Raw genomic sequence first — 20,010 nt, 5'->3', positions numbered from 1 at the left:
CCAAACCAAACCAAACCAAACCAAACCAACCCAACCCAACCCAACCCAACCCAACCCAACCCAAACCAAACCAAACCAAACCAAACCAAACCAAACCAAACCAAACCAAACCAAACCACAACAACAACAATGCAGATATTTAAAGTTAGGGTACCATTATGAAATGCTAGATTTCCAAGCCTGTGTGTTCCAATACCAACCTCACCCCTGGTGACCCCCCAGTCCCTTGTGCCCCCACCCCCTGTTTCCTTAACAGGCACAATTTCAATATTCACCCTTGTGGTTCGGGCCTTCTGTGTGGATCCTCTGTGCTTTATTTGAGACAGTTGTTTTACCTCTGCCATAGGGGCCATAGCCCCAGCTGTGCTTATCAATATGTTTCCCCGCCTCCCTCTGGGGGTCTCCACCGAGTAATGTGGCCACAGACCCAGTCTATATTAGATGCAAAAGATCCATCACACTCCACGGAATGCTCATCCTCGCTCATCCAAGAACAAGTCTGTGTGGCTGGTCTACACTGCCTCCTTCCTGGAGCTTTAGTCCATGGGCCTAGGACCCAGGGTATCACTTACTGCTGCCTCTTTGCCTGGCTCATGTGTCCACACCACTGCCTCATCAGAGAAGCTGTATATGGCTTCCTGTGGAAGTTGAAGCCAGTTGGAGGTGGTGGGTTTTTGGTGCCTGACTTTTCATGTCCAACATGGAGAAGCTTGACCATCGGGCAGGGGATGATAAAATGCCAGTGAATCAGAAACAGCAGAAGGAGACAACTTTAGACGTGGGAATTTGGATATCGTGACACAACTTAGGGGGCGTTAAACAGGGAAGGAGGGAAGGAAGAAAGCGTAGATGAGAGGGCATAATTCCATTTCTCTGCAGGCCAGATGCTCAGGAATCAGGCAAACCCCTGCTCTAAGTCTTTTCCAGCCCTGCTGGATGAAACGAGAGACCAGCCATAAATATCCCACACCCGTGTGCTTGCATTTCGGGGGAGATAAATTTAGAGCTGATTAAATGCCACCCACCCAATACTGGACGCCCTATCAGGCTTCAGTGACAACAGCCCTGCGCAGCAATTTTCATGTGGCTCTCCGGGATGTTCACATGGCCAGATGGATTCTCCACTGCACGTTCTTGGAGGGTGTTTGCGAGGGACCATCAAGACCCCAGTCTTGAAGGCAACTGTATTCTCCGTAAAGGAATGTACCAGGTCACTTTATTCAGAGTCTTTCTCACTGTCTGCATAGCAGCCCTTTAGGAAGGCACAACAGGGTTGGAGCACAACGGGAGAACATTTGCCTTGCACACAGCAGACCCGGGTTCCATCTATGGTATCTCATATCCCTGAGCCTGGCAAGAGTAATTTCTAAGTGCAGAGTCAGAAGTAACCCCTGAGCATCACCAGGAATGGTCCAAAAAAAATAAAGAATGCACCCCTATAAATCCCATTGGCTAGAAGGGAAAACCAGGGCTGCCTACTTATTTAGCTTCCTAGTGACGTTGTAACACGGTATCAGAATTCACTCTCAGTTCTATCTAATTTCAAAGTGGTTTCATAAGTAGGAAGCAAGGACTAGAGAGATAACTCTGCAGCTGAATACAAGCTTTGCATATAGGAGGCTCAGGTTGGATCCCTGGCACTCTAAGGTGTTGGGAATGACTGCCAGGCATGGATCCAGGAGTCAGCCCCAAACAGTACCTGGTGTGGTCCACCCTGCTCCATACAATTAAAACATAAAGCACAAGGCTTTGAAGGGGGACTTGCTAAGCCTGATATTATTGTACCTCAGACTGCGTTCACTCTAATGGAAGGTTGGATGGTATCTAGGTATTGAAAAGACAAGGTGCCTTTGGGCAAGGCAACATCAGAGCTGAATCCTGAGCATGGACTCCGTCTTGTGGCCAGGGGTAGATGCCAAGCGTGACCCTTCACGGAAGGGAAAGGCAAGAGTGTCGAAGTTCCTGGGTCTATTCACAGCTGAGAACATTCTAGATCCCGGCCCTTCCTGGAAGGAGACTGGACCATTTTTATGTGCAGAGAGCAGCTCTTGGGCTGCAGAGCATCCAGAAGTGCCCTCTTCCAGACAGGCCCAGCCCAGAGCTGTCCTGGGCTCTTTAGACAGTGAGCCCCTCCATTTGCTTTATTGGGGTGCCCAATGGTGTGAGTGGTCACCATTCCCTCTTGCCAGGCCTCTGGGATAGGACCATGATCATTGAGTCACCCTGAGTTTCTGGGGCCTCTCTGACCCCCCAGTTGGCCAGATAGTTGGGAAGAGACAACCTCAGGGCCATCAGGAAGGAAGGTCATAGGGATTGATCAGTGCATCCACCTTCCCTGTGGGGGTGTCCCTAGCAGGCTGAGCCTGAGAGCAGGAGCCCTGCAGGGCTCCTCCATTTTCTCCTCACCCTTCTCAGTCCCCAAGACCCCTCTTCACAAAGAGTGAGTTCCAGCCCCAAAGGACCTCGGGGACTTTGCAGTGGAGGTAAGTGGAGATGCAGCTAAAAGGGGACCATGACTGGGACCACTCTATGGGTCACTGAGCTACTTTGTGGCTCCTGGTCACAATCTCGGGAAACATCAAACCCCATTGCACACCCTACTGATGGCCCAGGGAAAGGCAGGGTCACAGTCAACACAAGTTCTTGTAGAGCTTGGCCTGAAGTGATTGTTCTGGGAGTCTGGCTCTTGTTTGGAAGCTTCACTGAGAGATAGTCCCCCCACAATGTAGGCTGGTCACTCTGTTAAGAGGTGGGGTTGCATGCAAACCTGGCTAGCGGGGGCTAGAGGAAGATTTGGTCTATAATAAGCTTATTTCTGACCTCTCCAGATTGAGTGCAAGTCTCAAATTCTTTTTAGTTTTCAGTGGTTTCATCACAGCCTGGGGTGCTCAAAGTCACCTCTGGATAATTTGGACCGAGGAGGAAAAATGTGAATAGTGCCCCCACCCCATCCCTAGAAAATGCCTCAGACTGTCCAGGCGGAAGTTGTTTTCTTTTACCCTTCAGTGGATATATAAAAAGTCATATATGTATATATTTATGATTTGAGATGAGGTTTCAGGGAGAAATGCTTTGTCAAAGACCAGTGGGGCTCTATGGTCTCCTCCTCACTGCTTCTCCCTCGATTCTCCATTTATTTAAGATACTTCGTTTGTTTTTAGTGATTGACTCTGCTTTGTAATTAGACGGGGCAATGAGCCTGGGCTTTTCCCTTCCCTGCAAAGCAGGGCTAGGGCTGTCAAAATGAGCCGAAGTTATAGCTGACTGCCTGGAAACACCAAGTTTCTACGGGCGAAACTGAAGAGTTAGAGGAGGGACCCAGAAAGAAGGGATCAGTAGGGAAGGACAGCTGCAGAAGGGGTGTCTGGACTGTAGGAGCCAGTCATTATCCGAAATTCCCCTTGAGTACTGTTCTCAAAGCCCACCTCCTCGCAATGCAGCTTTTAAACTTCCCTGGTGTAGAGCGAGGAACAAATGCACCACTCCTCAGGGTGCCATGCTTTCAAAGACCTTTCAAAGACCAGCAGGTCACAAAGAGGCTCCCAGGGGGGTAGCACAAACACAGCAGTGAAGGAGGGCACTTGTCTTGCACGCTGTTGACCTACCTTTGATCCCCATATGGCCACCTGTTCTGTACTACCAGGGAGAGATTCCTGAGTGCAGAGCCAGGAGGAAGCCCTGAGCACCATTAGGTGTGGCCCAGAAAACAAAAACAGTAAAAAAAAAAAAAAAAAAAAAAAATAAAGGTTCTTGGTTTGTTTTGGCAGAACCAGATCTGATATGGGCACCCGAGGGGCCATCCCCAGGGCCGCTGCTTCTTGGGAAATGAGGGCCGAAAATATGTCCAACTGGACGTTGCCACCCAGGGCCATTTTGGTTTAGTTTAAGCAGTTGTTCCTGAACGCACAGCCCAAGCCAGTGCTTCTTGTCCTGCCCATCTCAGCTCACCTGCACCTTCCCCTTGGTGGCTGGCGTGCCGAGTGCCACCAGGCTGGCCTACCTGCCCCAACGCCTTTACCCTCAGTACCCTCACCTCAACCATGGCCCCAGCTGTGCTCTGAGCCAGGAGAACTTCTCAGTACAGACATGTGCCAGAATCACACAGGCCACAGGTGTGAGTGTGGCCCCAAGGTGACCTGGGACCAGACAACTCCTCTCAGAGCTCTGAAAAGAAGAAGGCAGGTCTGGGGTCTTCGAGGTAGAAGGCAGCTAGGGATGTAACTGGCCAGGTGGCCTGGTCTGCTGCCTTCATGTCCCTGTAAGGATCTGTTCCTGGCGGTCCCTGTTTCTGTACTCAGAAGGTCTAGTGTCAGCAACTGTGGTAAATTCTGCATACCTGAGGAATATTTTCTTGTTTGCTTTCGTTAAGAAACACACACATGCACACATATTTTGTTCTTTGGGCTACACCTGGCAGTGCTTAGGGGTTACTCCTGGCTCTGTGCTTAGAAATCACTCCTGGCAGGCTCGGGGGACAGTATGGGATGCCAGGAATTGAACCCAGGTTAGTTGCATGCAAGTAAACATTCTACCTGCTGTACTATGCTTTGATCTTGTATGCACATGGTTTTGTTTTGGGCCTGGTGGTCAGTCCTTATTGGGCAATAGAGCTGAATCTTGGGGCATGAGGAGATGGCACAGCTCCGGTTCTGCCATGCCAGGAGCCTCCAGGGCCTCACCCACCAGTGCTTGGGGGTCTTCTGGTACCAGGCTTTGAACTTGGGCCCTGTTGCCTGCAAAGCATGTACTCTAACTACTGAGCCCTCTCACCAGTATCCTTGTCTCACTCCTTGAGTTGCTCCCAAAAGTGCCCAGTAAGTTAGTGTGCACTGCCCATGGACATACTCATGTCACTGGAGGGATGGTCTCATGGTCGGTCCCCAGTCTGCCTTGAAAGTCCCCCATAATGGCTCGCATGGGGCACCCAGTCTAGATTAGGCTGCGCAAAATGGGGAACAAAGTGGATGTAAATCTAATGGGAGAGGATGAATGATTGATAGGAATAATAACTGACTTCCCAAGTCAAAAGCAAATCGAATCCGGTCATTACTCTCCCCAAAATATCGAAATGTAATTACGCTGTTTCCACACATCATTATTTGCCATTTTGGGCAATTAGAACGGACACATTAATTAATGCTCAAAATGATATTCAATTAAAACAAGTGCGGTGTATCCTTCAAGGTTCTGGCCTAGAATCCTCGTTAGCCCTCCCAAATTCAGTTCAGACCCGAGTCTTACTCGAATTTACTTGCTGTTTCTCTGAGGATGCAGCATCCAGAGCACTGTGCTGGGTTTCCCTGGCAGACCAACCTTTCCCCACCAGGTCGGGAGATGTGCTCCTTTCACTTTCAGAAATCGACCTGCTAAGTGTTTGGCATGGAGAAATGCCAGGACCTGGCAGGCCTGGGACTTTTTTGCCCTCCCAGAGAAAATATTTCTGGGAAAATGCTGATTTCTCTAAAAGAGTTTTGCTCCATCACTTGAACATTGTATGATTGAAAACACGCAACTATTTCATGCACCAAATGTTCCAGACTCCTTCCGGTAAGAAGGAAGGTGAGATAGATCAGGTGGCCTCACAGATGAGTGAGGTGCCTGTTCATGGCCTATAGAGCCCCACACCTCAGCCACTGGGACCCCCAATTCCCAAGTTCCCCTGTCCAGGGGAGGCTTTTTAGAAAACAAGATAGTGAGTCTCACTTTCTGAATGTTCAGATGTTGGGATGAGTTTATGCTTTGTGCAAATGCAAAGTTGGTGCTACGTTTCCACTAGTGACTCCATGAACAGAACACGCTTTTAGAGGGTCCACAGGAGAGCATGATTGGTCCACTCCCCAGCTTGGAGTGATCATTTCCTGAGTGGAAATGGATAGTGACCAACATCAAGGGCACTCATTGCCCATGTGGGTGACAGACAAGTTTAGAGAAAGGTTGGGAAGGATCATCTCTGCCTTCTCTGAGGAGCCCTCATCATGCCTGTCTACAGCTTCTCAGTACTCTCAGTAGTGACAGATGAGCTTCTGGAAAGAGCTGGGCTTATAGGACCTGGGCAGAGGAGCTCAGAGTTTCCCCAGGACTGAGGAGGTTTCCTTTTTTTTTGTCTTCAGTGAATGCAGAAAGGAGGGATCTGGAGGTACTGGGTGTGGGAGATCAGGGCTCCAGAAAGAAGTGATTTTAGGGAGCCATAAAGATGAGAGGTACTATCAAACTTGTGTACTCTGGGTCACACACATAGTTGGGATTGTCCTGCCCCAAAGTCAAGAGGCCTCCGAAGGTCACTCTGAGGCTGGTCACTTAAACAGCTCCTCGGGGCACCCTTGGGCAGGAAGAGCCATGGAGCATGGCACAAACCTGGACATGGTATCCGTCTTGCAAATAAATGTCACTCCCACTGAGGGACTCATTGCTCCCACAATTTGGTCCAACCCACTCTTCTCCCAGGCTCTCCTGCACACAGAACTTGGGTGCGTTCTCTCAGCCCAGTGCTCTGGCCCAGCTGGCCAGGTTTGGATCTTTTGACACACACATGCTCAGTTCTCATATAGAGACTCAGTTTCTCCTCTCTATTCTGAAAACTGTGTGTGTAGAGATGCTCCCGGGGCCTTCAGTTTCTGGTTGAGCACCCCCAGAGGTGCAGGCTTGGGCAGACCCTCTTTCTGTTTCTACTGCCCTGCTCTGAGAAGGGGTGAGGATGCTGTAAGTGGAGATGCCATCATTTCTCTCACTGCGAATGCTCACAGACATTGTGTCCGCTTCATTACCTGACAGCTCAGTGACAAAGCAGCATCTTTCCCAGTTCCAGAGATAGCCCAGGAAGCACCACAGCCAGGTCTCCGGCACCGACCCTCTCAGTCTCCAGAGGAAGAACTGCTGATGTCTGTGGGCAGGGTTCTTCCTCATGTGTGTATAAGAGAGAAAACGTGGGAGTTGTGAGTGTGGGAATGTGTTAGTGAGTATATATGTGAGAATGTATGTTAGAGCATGCGTGAGTACAAAAGTGTAAAAGTGTGTTTGTGTGTGTGCTAATGTTTGTGAGTGTGTGAACGTGTCTGAGTGTGTGAGAAGATGTATGAGAGTTTCTGAGTGTGTTAGAGTGTGTGTGAGAGTGTCTGTGTGTGTATTTGAAAGTGTCCGGTATATGTGAGAATGTCTAAGTGCATGGAAGTGTGTGTGTCTGTATGAGAGAGAGAGAGCATATGTGAGTATATGTGAGTAAGTGTATGATGCCTATGAGTATGCGTGAGGTACTCCCCACATAAGGAACTTGAACTCAGAAGCATACCCCCCAACCAGAACGCCTCAGGAATCACCTGAGCACACGCAGGAGACAGGGCCGCTGTGCATCCCTCAGGGCAGCAGAATATCCAACTCCTCAGAGACCACCTGCACCCCAGCTGCGTCCTATGCTCCCCAAGTTCCAGACTTCTGTCAGAGCCATACAGTGACCCAGAATCCAGAAAACAGCTCCAAAATAACCACACACTCCTCCTTCTTTTAGAAGCCCATCCTTCTACCTTGAACCCTGAGCCCCCAGTCCTCTCCTGTCACTTTAAGGCCTGCATCTGGCAGAGGCAGAAATGCTATTTTCTTCTTTCAGTCTTTGGCTTCCACTCAGCTCATGAGCCATTCCCTGCCATGTGCCTGTGCTGGGGAAGAAGAGCTGATTTGTGAAGTTTCTCTATTACTGGAAATAATCAAGATTAACGAGCTGCCGGTGCCCGCCTGCCCCACACCCTGGGCGGCTCGTGGCCCGGCTGCTCATCCCTTGGGGCATGCTGAGTGATGACAAAGGGGGGTTTGCCACAGATGTGCAAGGAGAGGAGGGGCTCACTTAGGGAAGGGCTCGTTTGAATGGGGGGAGGGCACAGATTTCAGCCCAGGGTGGGGCTGGGAGTCTGGCCCGGCTCCTGCCCCTCATCCTGGGTGATCAGGACTGAGATGCATGGACAGATGGCACAGAGCTTGTGTGTAGGCTTGGGATGGGCCCAGGATGGCTGGGATTCCCAAATTTATCTGTGGGTGAAGTCCTAAAATGGGGTTGCTGAGGGTTCAACAGCCCTGCCCATATCACCAGGTGCTTTGGTCCAGAAAGGGCCCCCTAAACACACCCTCAATTTGCAGGGAGCACTTGGGAGGAGCATCAAGACTGCCCTGTGTCCCAGTGTTGTATGCCTCCTTCCATGATGCTGTTTCTGAACTGCCTGACAGATGGAAGCTGTAGAACAATTTCCAGGGACGGGTTCCATAGAGTTACTGTTCCAGGGACTCACCTTGAGGCAGATGTCTTAGAGATACCACTCCAGAAATGGGAAAGGACAATGCAAGGAAGGGTGCCATCTCCCTACAATTAGAGGTCACTCACAGGCTTGACTCTGGGCTGTTCCTCCTCCCTCAAAGAGCTCTCTGGTTGAGAGAGATAAGGTTGTTTTTATGACCTATTGTGTTGATCCTAAACATTCCTAATCCCCAATGTTCATAGGTAACTATTCCTGGGACCTGTCCTGGAGCCTGCCACCCTGCAGGTATTCTAGTTCCTCTTGGCCTATATAAGCATTGTTGGTATAAATAGAGTCTTTTGGTCAATCAGCCTGAGTCCTGTGTTTTCCTGATCATCAGTTGTGGGGAACATCTTAGATCCGGAATACACACTGGGAGGAGGGAATCTGACCCTTGCTGGCAAACTGGTTGGCATACCCCAGTGGTCCAAGTGTGAACCAGGCAATTTGCTGCCCAAGAGGCCATGAAGGTGTTGGGGAGGGAACCAGGACAGTCACCAGATCCAGAAAATCCCAATCCCCAGGGCTGTAGTGAGGCTCTTGAGCCTGCACCAACCAAGTGGATTCAGAATCCACACAGCTCTGGTACTACTACCACTGGGTCAAAACTTTAAGTTCCCAGGGTTTGAGCCCAGAAAAGGGATGGTAAAGAAATGTGTCAAATAAGGGTTAAAAATTCCTGTTTTCTTTACTTGGTGTCCTCAAATCAAGGCTGAAATGCTGAGGAAGACATGTTAAATTCTCAATTTTGGACCCAGGAAAGAAAGGAATGAGAATGGATCGCAGTGTCTTCAACCCAGCTACCCTGCAGAAGTCTTTGTGGGTCTATGGGTAGTGGGGAGAGGGATGGCAGGAACAGATATAAAAGCCAATGCAACTATCTGAAACTGCATGGAGGATAAAAGGGCAGTGTAACCTGGGGAGCTGGGATCTTCCTATGGTTAGAAGAGCTGAGCCTTACTGGCTAATAAACCCGCAGGGTGTGTGTATATGTGTGGAAATTTTAAGAACTCAGAGTCTCTGGAACATACTTCGCAGCACACAGGAATAGCAAAACGTCCCTATAGGATACTTTTAATGTGCCAGAGCCCACATTTCCATAATGATATTATGAGGATCATTGGTCTTATTTAAGGCATCTATAGGAATGCCCTTAGCAGTTAGGAGATAATGGACTTTTCTGTTGAAGGCATTTCGACTCTCTTGACCATAATTTTCGCACTCTGGGAAAAACTTAGAAAATAATTTTTGCCTTTGATCTCTTTCCCAGGAACTTCTTAATTAGCAGGTAGCTAATTAAAAATCTCAGGTAGTGAGATTTCTACACCAATAATAAAGTGATTAGATTTTTGTTGATGGGGGAAGGGGCAGGCTTGTGATCTATCTGACAGTGCTCAGGAGTTTTAGGTTACAGAACCATACCTGGCAATGTTCAGTATTTATTCCTGTTTCTGCATCCAGGGGTCAAACCTGTCATCCCATTATACATTCCAGAGCTTCCTACATGTCCATTTATGAAGTCCCTCTTGTCCCCTCATATCAGCTATACTAAACCCATGACCCGGAAGTGAAATATAGTGGGGGCCAATGGGGTTTGTATTCTACTGGGGAAGGCCCTATGAGGGACATAAATGCTTTGATGCAAACAAGCATTCACTGGGGCTTTTAAACTCTAATAGTTTCAACAGTGTGACTTAGTCTGAGGTTTGCCCAGGCAGTGACCGTGTGTGTGTGTGTCTGTATATGTGTGTGTGTGTGTGTGTGTGTGTGTGTGTGTGATGCAGTTAAGCTTGAACTTTCAAGAGATTGCTTTCTAAGTTAAGAAGCCAACTTAACCCTTTCTTTTCCCTGCTGAGGATCTGTTTGCCCACCCCCCTCCAGCAACCCTTTGGATTTCTTAGAGTCCCGACAGTCCCATAAACCAGACCCTGAATCAAAATAGAAAACTTCTTTTGAGAAAAGTACAAACAGGCTTGACCAAAAGCTCTGCCCTTTTCTACAGAATCTGCAGAACTGGGGAGATGGTATTGTGGGGAGGGTGCTAGCCTGGCATGCAACCACCCTTGTCCCCTTTTCAGCACCATAGAGGGTCCCCCAAGCATCACTAAGATTAGTCCCTGAGCACTGAGCTAAGAGTAAGCCCTGAGTATGGCTGGGTGTGGCCCCCAAACAAAGAATCAAACAAGAATTATATAACAAGAGGAAGCTCTTCTCTCCTCCAAACACAAGCACCTTTCCATGAACACAGAGATTTGTGGAGTCTCCTAACCATGAATGAACGTGCTGGCCACATTTTGGAAATCCAATCAATGCCTATGTCTTTCCATTCCAGACTTACTCATCTGGCAAAGCCAATCTGGGCGCAGACACCAGGAGCCCACTGTATTGCTCAACTGCAGCAGCGGTGGATAATGGCGGGCACTGATGGGCAGTGGTGAGCAGCAGTGGGCAACCATGGGCAGCATTAGGTCTTCCATGCAAACACAACAGTCTACATCCAACACCCAACACCCACTCAGCCAACACACTCCTTTTTGCATGAACTGCAATTCTTGGATTCAAGCTAGACACTCCTTTCAAAGGCTGGTCTGCCCTTCACTTCCCTGTCACATACCTGAAACCAAGCCCAGGTGAAGTTCTTTCTACTACATTCTAAGAGCCTCTTCAGTGCCAGGCCCTGTTGGGCACAGACTAGCAACCGTCCAATGCCTGCACAGAGATAGAGATGATGGTGAACATCTCCAGCAATTTTGGGGGTTAATGACAGATTTGCAGGAAACCTCCACAATCTGGGTACTGGGAAGGCTGTGGGTGAATCCATTTTTTGGGTAATCGAGAGTAACCTGCGGACACTATGTTCATTTTCTTTTTTTTTTTTTTTCACTGTTCCTTTTTTGAATGGGGAGGATTATAATTTCCACATCCCATTGAATCCATGTAAATATCCACTCACATTTCACCTGCATTGATTGAGTTATCAGGAAGGGCCTGAAAGAGGTACTTAGCGAAAGAAGAGGCCAGGAACAATGGTATAAGACTTGTTAACATGCAGATTTACTCAGGGCAAGACAGCAGCAGCAGAGGGACTGGAAGTGACTAAAGATTCTGCTTAAACTGGGCTGGACCAAGATGACATCACCTGTGTGGACCAGGATGGCATAGCTTGGGTGGACCAAGATGGTATCTTACATGCGGGACTCAATGGCTTGCTTAATAGGGCTCTTTGCCAAGCCAGTGGCAGTGTCTAGGCTGAAGACTACTCACTGTCCAGCCTCCTTTTCTGCATCATCAATGCTGCAGGGCTGGGCACAGAGCAGACTAGGCTTTGGCATCTCCATGTCTCAGCTATAGCCCTTGATTCCTGACCACAGGTCAGCCACAGAGATGCTCAAAGGAGTCTCCCAGGTCTGCAAGTAACCTCCCTGCCCCATTTCTATTGGGTGATAAATAGATTGTTGGGTCTCCCCAAAAGTCTGGCCTCTGATAAAGCCAAAGTCTGAAGAAAGAATACAAGAAGGACTCATTATGGTGACCAGACTTCATTTCTAAGAAGTCTTCAATACCAGAATTTTACATCATTTTCCTCTGCTTCCTTTCTACACCCCATCCCCAGCATCACTGAATACATTGGACAAAGCCTGAGCTTAAAGTTGCAAAGTTTCTATTGGTGAGGGAAGAGCCTGGTTGGATCACACCTGGTGGACACAGGGGGCACTCCTCTAGCCAAGCTCCAACCCATCAAACACCCTGGAGTTCAGCTCCAGGAACCCCTAAACTTTAGCAGACAGACCACCAAGGGCTCCAGGGGAAAATTCTGCTGGACTAGCCAGAAGGGTTTAAAACTTATCAGGCCTAGTTCCCCTTTTCAGAAAAATACATTCCTCTAACTTCCCTGGAAATCTCCCTTCTTGAAGTGCACAGATAAGAAACACCCCTAATGGCAGGTTACTAGCCTGGGTCATTCCAGGTTAGTAACCCAGGTTACTCCTGGGTCATTCCACAGTCGTCCATCCCCCGGGTGGTCTCTGTTCCTCTTGGGAAACAGTGACGTTCTAGTATGCTCTGCCCTCCCCACCCCAAGTACTGATTTCCTGAGACCAGTCCTCCCTTCCCATCTCTTCCCACTCTTCTACTCCCCTCCCCTCCTCTTCTTTCACCTTCCCTTTACTGTGAGATATCTCTCCGGCCCCCCCCCCCATATCACATTCTTACAACTGTTCTGCACCCAGAAAACCTGAGTTCAACCCCAATAATCAGAGACTTGCAGGAACCCTTGGTATCTATTTTTCTTTTGTTTCTTCTAGTTTTGGTTTTGGAACATACCTGGCATTGCTCAGGGTTACTCCTGGCATTCCTGGGGGAACCCTATTGAATGCTGGGGATTTGCAAGGCAAATGGCCTCCCTGCTGTGCCATCACTCCAGCCTCCTAAATATTATTATTATTATTGTTATTTATTTTTACCCTCCTCTACCTTTCACAGAAATGTTTGCCTGTGATTTTTTTTTTGTTTTGCTTTGATTTTTGGGGCCACACCCAGCGGCGCTCAGAGGTTACTCCTGGCTCTGAACTCAGAAATCGCTCCTAGTAGGCTCAGGGGACCATATGGGATGACGGAAATCAAATGGGGTTGGTCTCAGGTTGGCCACATGCAAGGCAAATGCCCTACCACTGTGTTATCACTCCAGCCCCTTGCCTGTGATCTTAACCCAACTTAAAAACAAAACCAAGAGTTCTCCAAACCCATGTTCCCCCTGGAACATGCATCTTTCTTGCTTGTCTCTCTGTGTCTTTGTTTGTTTATTTCCCTCCTGGAGAAGCCCGTGTTTTCTCTGGAACACAAACTTCCTTGTTTCTTTCCCGTCACATCTCTCTAAATAAGGCTCAACACAAGACTCTTGCTTCATGAAAACAAAACCAAACCCACAACAAAACAAGGGCTTGTAACTCTTTTGGAACAGTGAATGCAAAATGGTTCAAAACAACAGTTCCCTGGAAGGTCTCAAACAAGAGTGTTTTTTTCCCCTACACTAGAGTTGCCAACGTGCCAACATTTTACAGAGCTTTTACCAGAAAAAAAAAAAAAGAGTAAGAAGAAAAAAATGCTTTTTTGGTTTTGTTTTGTTTTGCTCATTCTCAGAGGTCAACATTCTTCGTTCAGATGTTAGAAACTCAAGAAAGCGACATTTGGTACCACAATTGACCATTTCTCTCATGTCTGCACATTTCCACTTGTTTCCAAGAGCCTGGTAATCTGGTCCTCAGACTTTGGACCAGAGAAGCCACTTCCCAAGGCCATCCCATGCAGGAGTCACAAAGGCATTTTTTTTTTGACACTTTAAGGTTGTCACTCTGTGACCTGTCCCCATATCGTGTGGGATGCCGGGAATCATGCCCCTGACTGGGCCCTGGATGGGCTCCTGCCTCAGGAGAAGGGGTTGCTGGAAACTATTTGACATCCAAACTGGTTTTGATTTGTTGGTTTGTTTTTTGTTCTGGGAGCACATGTGGCAGTGCTCAGGGGCTGTTCCTGGCTCTGTGCTCAAGGATCACTTCTGGCAGTGCTGGGAGGGGTGGTAGTCATATGTGACATCGGAAGAGTGAACCAGGGTCAAGTACATGCGAGGCAAATTTTTGCCTTAGCAACTCCTTCACCATCTCTTCACCCTCCAAACCCATTTCTCTGGGGAAAGCAGAGAACCAACACCCCAATGTGTGACTCACAATGGACTTGTGGCCCCTCTGCATTCAATTAGTGGTCACGCGGTTTTACTGAAAGACCTGGCATGACAATCGCAGTGCCAGTGAGTTCTGGCTGAGAGAAGACCACTTTCATAATTTGGAGGGTGCCCCTTGCCCTCTATGTGGAGGTAAGCCTACCTGTGGGGGCATTGGTATCTGACTCCCCCAACACCGCAGCTGCCATTGTTCCCAGGAAGGTGATTGGCTTGCTCTGAGCAAAAAGCAAAAGCCTTTGGACACTGCCTAACTCAGCCCAAATGGCCACTGGGCCCCGGGGCGGGTAACCTAGCCTGGCATTACACAGAGCTTCAAAGGCGGTGTCCTGGTATTGTGAGAACAAGGGATCCGCTGGTGATGAAACTGCCCTGGAGGAAGAAGCCTACTTGCTTTCCAAGAAAGGACAAGGGAGCCAGAAGCCAAAGGCGCTCAGCCACCGGCACCTCTCGGCCGACTTTGCAAAAACACCAGTGATGGTTGACCCTACCCAGTTCAGAGATATATTTGTGTTTGGGGCCACACTGAATTGGGCTCAGGACTTACTCCTGGCTCTGGGCTCAGGCGCCCCTCCTGGCGGGGTCGGAGGTGGTGGTAGGGATGGAACTCCATGGTGGCTACAGGCCAGGCACGCGCCCTCCCTGCTGTGCTGTTGCTCTGGGCTGCCCCGGAGCCTTGATTCTGTCTGTTTGACTCTGGTTCTGCAGTTTGCTCCACTAAGGCGGCAACACCATGTTACTCCTCATATTTACTGTAGCATGCACATGCTTTGCACGATGTGTCACTTATGTAATAACGTGAATAATTGAATTGGCGCAATTTGCATCTGATTAATATTTAGTCACGTTAATGAACACATATTGTTTACCCACATTGGGAAATGAGTTTCACTCTCATATGTTGGGCGCATTCACCCTCTACCCAGTGACTGGGCGAGGGGACAAGAAAATCTTTACTACCAACATGTCACTCATGTGGGGTACCGATGCCCGCTGGTATCCTGAACTCCGCTTCCAAGAAAGCCTCCAGAGCAGACCTCAGTCTCACCAGAATTCAGGCCAACCAGAGACTTTCTTCACCAGGAGAAGCATTTTGTTTGTCTATGGGCCATGTGTGGCAATGCTCAGGGATCACTCTTGGTAGTGCTTGGGGGACCATATGGGATGCTAGAGATTGTCCAAGATACCATGTGGTTCTGTTAAATTCTAGTCAAGAGACCAGTTTTACCATAATGACCAGACACAACTCAGGGGGGGCTAGAGGGAAGGGAGAAAATGTCCCATGGCACTTTGGACAGAAGGGGACAGATACATGCCTATGGGCAAGAGTAGAGATTTCTTAGAAATCAAAAGTTGAGGGGCCAGGAATATAGTTTAGTGGGCAGGGCACTTGCTTTGCATGCTGCTGGTCCAGGTTCCATCCTCAGCATCCTATCTGGTTGCCTGAGCCCTTCCCGGAGGAGTGATCTCTGAGCACAGAGCCAGGAGTAAGCTCTGAGCACCACTAAAACCAAAACAGGAAAATAAAATTTCCTGCTATAAGGTGGCAAAACCAATCCAGACAGTGCCTAGAAATAAAAGCCCAATGTAACTGGACCCCTCTATACACTCTGTCACCATTAACGACACCTGACATATGGGGGACACCGAAGAGATGAGGCCAAAGACACCCCAAGATTCTGAGGATAAAGCAGGCAGACCTGGGGAGGGGGGGATGGTGCCAGGAAAGCAGGTCTGGGAGCACAAACCACTGAGAACTTCACTCTACCATGGGAGCTAAGTGCCTAGGCTTTGATTGCACCCGCCTGCTTCGGCACATGATTTGTGGTTCCTGGCATGGGTATGAGTGTGAGTGTGTGTGTGTGTGTGTGTGTGTGTGTGTGTGTGTATGTGTGTGTGTGTGTGTGTGTGTGTGTGTGTGTCTGGGACTGCCAGGATCAATTTCTCCCTGAAGTTGCAGGGTTGACATTCACCTTTGCAACTGGCACCTAGGACTTAGACTTTTACACCTCCTCTTCCTGAAAAGCTATTTTTGGGGGCAGTTTGGGTCACACTGGATGGTGCTCAGGAGTTCCTCCTGTCTCTGCACTCAGGAATCACTTCTGGCAATTGGGAGACCATATGGGATGCTGGGGATCAAACACTCTCCCCAGTGTTTCCAGCCCCACCTTTATATTTGGTCCCATGTTTTGCCCAAAGATTCTGCTTCCCCCTACAGAGCCTGTCACCACATGCACCATCTGTGCTCCAGGGACCTACATGCCCCATAGCTGCCCCAGGGATACATTCATGAAGACAGAGGCTGGAGCACATGAGTCAGCCTCACTAACATCAAGCGTTTTATCAGCATCCTCATTTAATGCTTGTTTCATGCTTTGCAGAGTCCAAAGACACCAAAGGCATAATGGAAGCCATGTGACCAGCTGATCCTCAGGACCCTTGGAACTGCTGTCCAGGAGCATTTCTGGTTCTTTCTTTGCAGCAACCCATTGAAACACCGATCCTCAACATTCGGATGCCTCATAGTTGTTCCGAGCGAAAGAGCCAGTTCCTTGGCTTCTTAGTTACAGGATGTTTTTGCCTTCAAAAACAGGATGGCTCATCCACCTCCATCCAATGACACCTCTCTCTGTTTATTTTGGAACCTCAGCAAGTAGACTTGGGGCATTGAGATATCATAAAGAAAGGCTGGAGCATAGATGGTACAACAGGAAGGGTGCTGGTCTTGCATATGGTCAAGCCGGGTTTCATCCCCAGCCTGACCTACACAGTCCCCCCAAAGTCTGCCAGGAGTGAGCCCTAAATGTAGAGCCAGGAATGAGGCCTGAACACAGAGCCAGAAATGAGCCCTGAGCATCATCAAACCAAACCAAAACAACCAAACCCAAAACCAAAACAAATCCACAAAAAACAAATCATAAAAGATGAAAGATGGTGAGCCATCTTACCAAGAAGCAGAGGATTAATTGTGTTTTTTTTGTTACAAAATATTGGACCAGGGCCCTGATCCAGGAGGGGAAATCTTGGGGACCACACCCTGGTATCCACATGCAAGGCCTGCAGGGCAGACCTGTGAGTCATGGGCTAGGGTGGGGGAAGCAAGAAGACTTTCTCCTGATTGTTGAACTGGGAAAAGTTCCTCTCTGAGCCCTGAATTCTAAGGGTCCTCGCTCAACTTGTAGGGTTGGGCAGGATCCATCCTGGATCATTCTCTGCAAAAAACGGATCAGGCGCCCCCATCTTCACCAGCAGGTTCACCCACTCCTCATAGGCCAGGCTGGGGTGCTTTGAGTCAGTCATTAGAGTCATATACTGCCCGAGACTCTGAATTCCTTTTCTCTTACTAACATCCCAGAAAACATGCAAACCCAATGCCTAGAAACTCAGTGAGGTTTCCTTGCTGGTTTCAGAAAAAAGAAAGTTAAGTCCAAATGCTGGAGAGACCATGCAGAGGTCAAGGTGCTTTCCTGGCACAGAGTGGACTCAGGTTTGATCTCTGGCCCTGCTTAGGGTTTCCTGAGCCCTGCCAGGAATAATCCCTGACTGAGCAAGGGCCAGGAGTGAGCCACAGACACAGCTAGATGAGCCCTCCTCTGACCAAAGATTTCTTTAAAGTAAGTAAGAAAATTCTTAAAAGATTTCTTTAAAGTAATTAAGAAATAAGTACACTGGTGCCAGAGCAATAGGACAGTGGGGAGGGCGCTTGCCTTACAAACGGCCAAATTGGGTTCGATTCCCAGCATCCCATATGTTGCAAGTCAGCCCCTGAAGAGGTTGACTGATGGAGGGATGGAGGATGAGGCCTTTCTCTTCCAGCTCGAAGTACGCGTCTGCCACCCTGTCTAGCCGACAGTTCTGAGGTGAAACGGCGGGTAAACAGCTCGCAGACAGTCAGGCTCGTGGAAATATTAGCTTTATTCGGTGGACAAGACTGAAGTCCAAAGACTCAGCCTCAGTTCCAGCAAAAAAGCCTCGGCCTTCCACAGACCCTTGTTTTTATTCCCCAGAATCAGGTACCACCCAACGGTGGGATCAGATACCAACCAATGGTGGAAGCAGAATCAGGTACTACCCTCGGGTGGGGGCAGAATGCCAGGTCACACCCTAGGGTAGGGCACAATCACCAATCAGGTTAGGGTGAGTAACATAGTAATCCCCCAAAATATTTACATACACAACACCCATAGGGTTCCCTGATCATGGATGTCCAGGAGTGATCCCTGAACATAGAGCCAGGAGTAAGCTCTGAGCATTGTTGTGCATGTGTTAAGAAAATAAAAAAACAAGAAAGAATAAATAAAGAAAAATAATAAGTTCAAAAATAATTTTTTTTGTCCTGGTGATAAGTAGGTGTGGTTCTGTGGAGAAGGGGTGCTGAGTTATGAGGATTCTGGGGGATCAGTGACAAGGACCTCACCAGGGCCTCATTTTCATCGAAGATCTTATCACTGCTGTTTTTTTCTGGTTTTGCTCTATGTGCATACCGACTGGTGCTGGGAGACAATCTCGGGCCTCCCACGGGCCAAGCATGTGCTCCACCTCCTGGCTCTTTCTTTCCTTCCTTTCATTTCCTAAGCATGAGTGGAAATGACGGCTGAGATACTAGAACAGGAAAATCTTTAGAGAGAAGAAGCTGCAACCTCTGAGGTCTGACAGTGCAGCTCAGATGACCCGGGAACGCAGAAAGAGACAGGAGAGCTGTTTCCTGCCCTGAAAGAAACCAACAACTTTCTTCTGGCCTGGAAAGGCCACCTAGTCAGGACAACATTGAGAGCCTCCAAATAGAAAAGGTCAAAGGGAATTGGTGCGTGAGAATTCTGGGAAAAGTCTGGGGTAGACAGGATACCTTCTGGATCCAGGGTGGGGCCTGTGACTCCTAAGCTGGCTGCTACAACTTAGAGAGGCTGCAAAGACAGGACAACGGCTTCTCTACACATTCGATCTCCCCTGACAATTCTTCCCCCTCCAAGAATCTCTCCCACCAAAATATCTCTCATCTGCTGCTTCTCTCCTTCAAGAACTTGCCACTTCCAGTCAGCCCTTGCGACCACCCAGGCACAGTGCAGGGTGGGGTGAACTGACAGAGAAGAGGGACTGTATTCCAGCAACAATGTCATCCCAAATTGTGCTTTCTCTTGGCAGCCCCTGATGTGGCCTTGGAAAGGGTCATCTGGATCTGCCACTGGCATGCTGTGCCCCCTGAGTCTGGAGTGGGGGGATGGCCATGCAGAGCTGGGGTTCTGGATTCCCTACAAAAACACTCACATAGACTCAGGTATGCACACACACTTGCAGAAACACACAGGAACATTCCTCCTTCTCCATACCTACCTACTGGCCAAGTCCCATAGACTTCCCCCTGTAGAAGAACCCTAGAGCAAGAGCAGGTGTTGGGAAGCTTCCCTGATCAGGTTCCCCCAAGCACTTCTGAGAGCTAAGCAAGCAATGGCTTCAATGTGTATCTGCCAGGTAGAGAGATAACATGGTGGCCAAGTCAAAGGGCAGGTGGAGAGTGCACTGGGACCATCGAAGGTTGTCAAATTGCAGCTCCCCAATTCTACATCCAGCCCTGTCCCTCCTCTCAGCCACACTCCAAAGCCCACCTCAAACTAAGCCCCAGATCCATTGACATCCACTGTGTTGAGAATAGGTGATTCCTCAGCTGGATGTAGCCTATGGTATGAATAGGGTTCATCCCTACCCTCTCCACTCCAAGGGCCCTGTTCAGGGGGACCCATGTACTTCCCTGGACATGAGGGGGACCCACTTTCAGGATATTCCTGGGACTGGGCGGAGCCCAGAAACCTCTGCGGTACTTTCCTGCCTGCTCTAATTTTAGCCCCAGGAGCTCATCCAGTGCCAGGCTTGCCCGGCGCCATCTGTGAGTCAGGCTAGTGTTGCCCATGAATGGGCTGTGATCTGGGTCACCCAAACCTCTGTCTCCTCGGACGCGTGCCTTATCCCTGCAGTCAGGCCCTGCGGGATTCCAGGACTTGA

At 49.0% G+C, this 20,010-nt stretch overlaps 1 protein-coding gene across 3 annotated transcripts in view; it reads right to left on the bottom strand.

Annotated features, from left to right (window-relative positions):
- Nucleotides 1-20,010, bottom strand: part of CELF2 (CUGBP Elav-like family member 2) — a 180,125-nt gene that overhangs the window by 115,887 nt on the left and 44,228 nt on the right. The window lies entirely within an intron of this gene.

Source organism: Suncus etruscus, chromosome 7 (genome assembly GCF_024139225.1).
Source record: "Suncus etruscus isolate mSunEtr1 chromosome 7, mSunEtr1.pri.cur, whole genome shotgun sequence".
Classification (NCBI taxonomy): domain Eukaryota; kingdom Metazoa; phylum Chordata; class Mammalia; order Eulipotyphla; family Soricidae; genus Suncus; species Suncus etruscus.
This window is presented reverse-complemented; position numbering and strand designations above follow the sequence as displayed.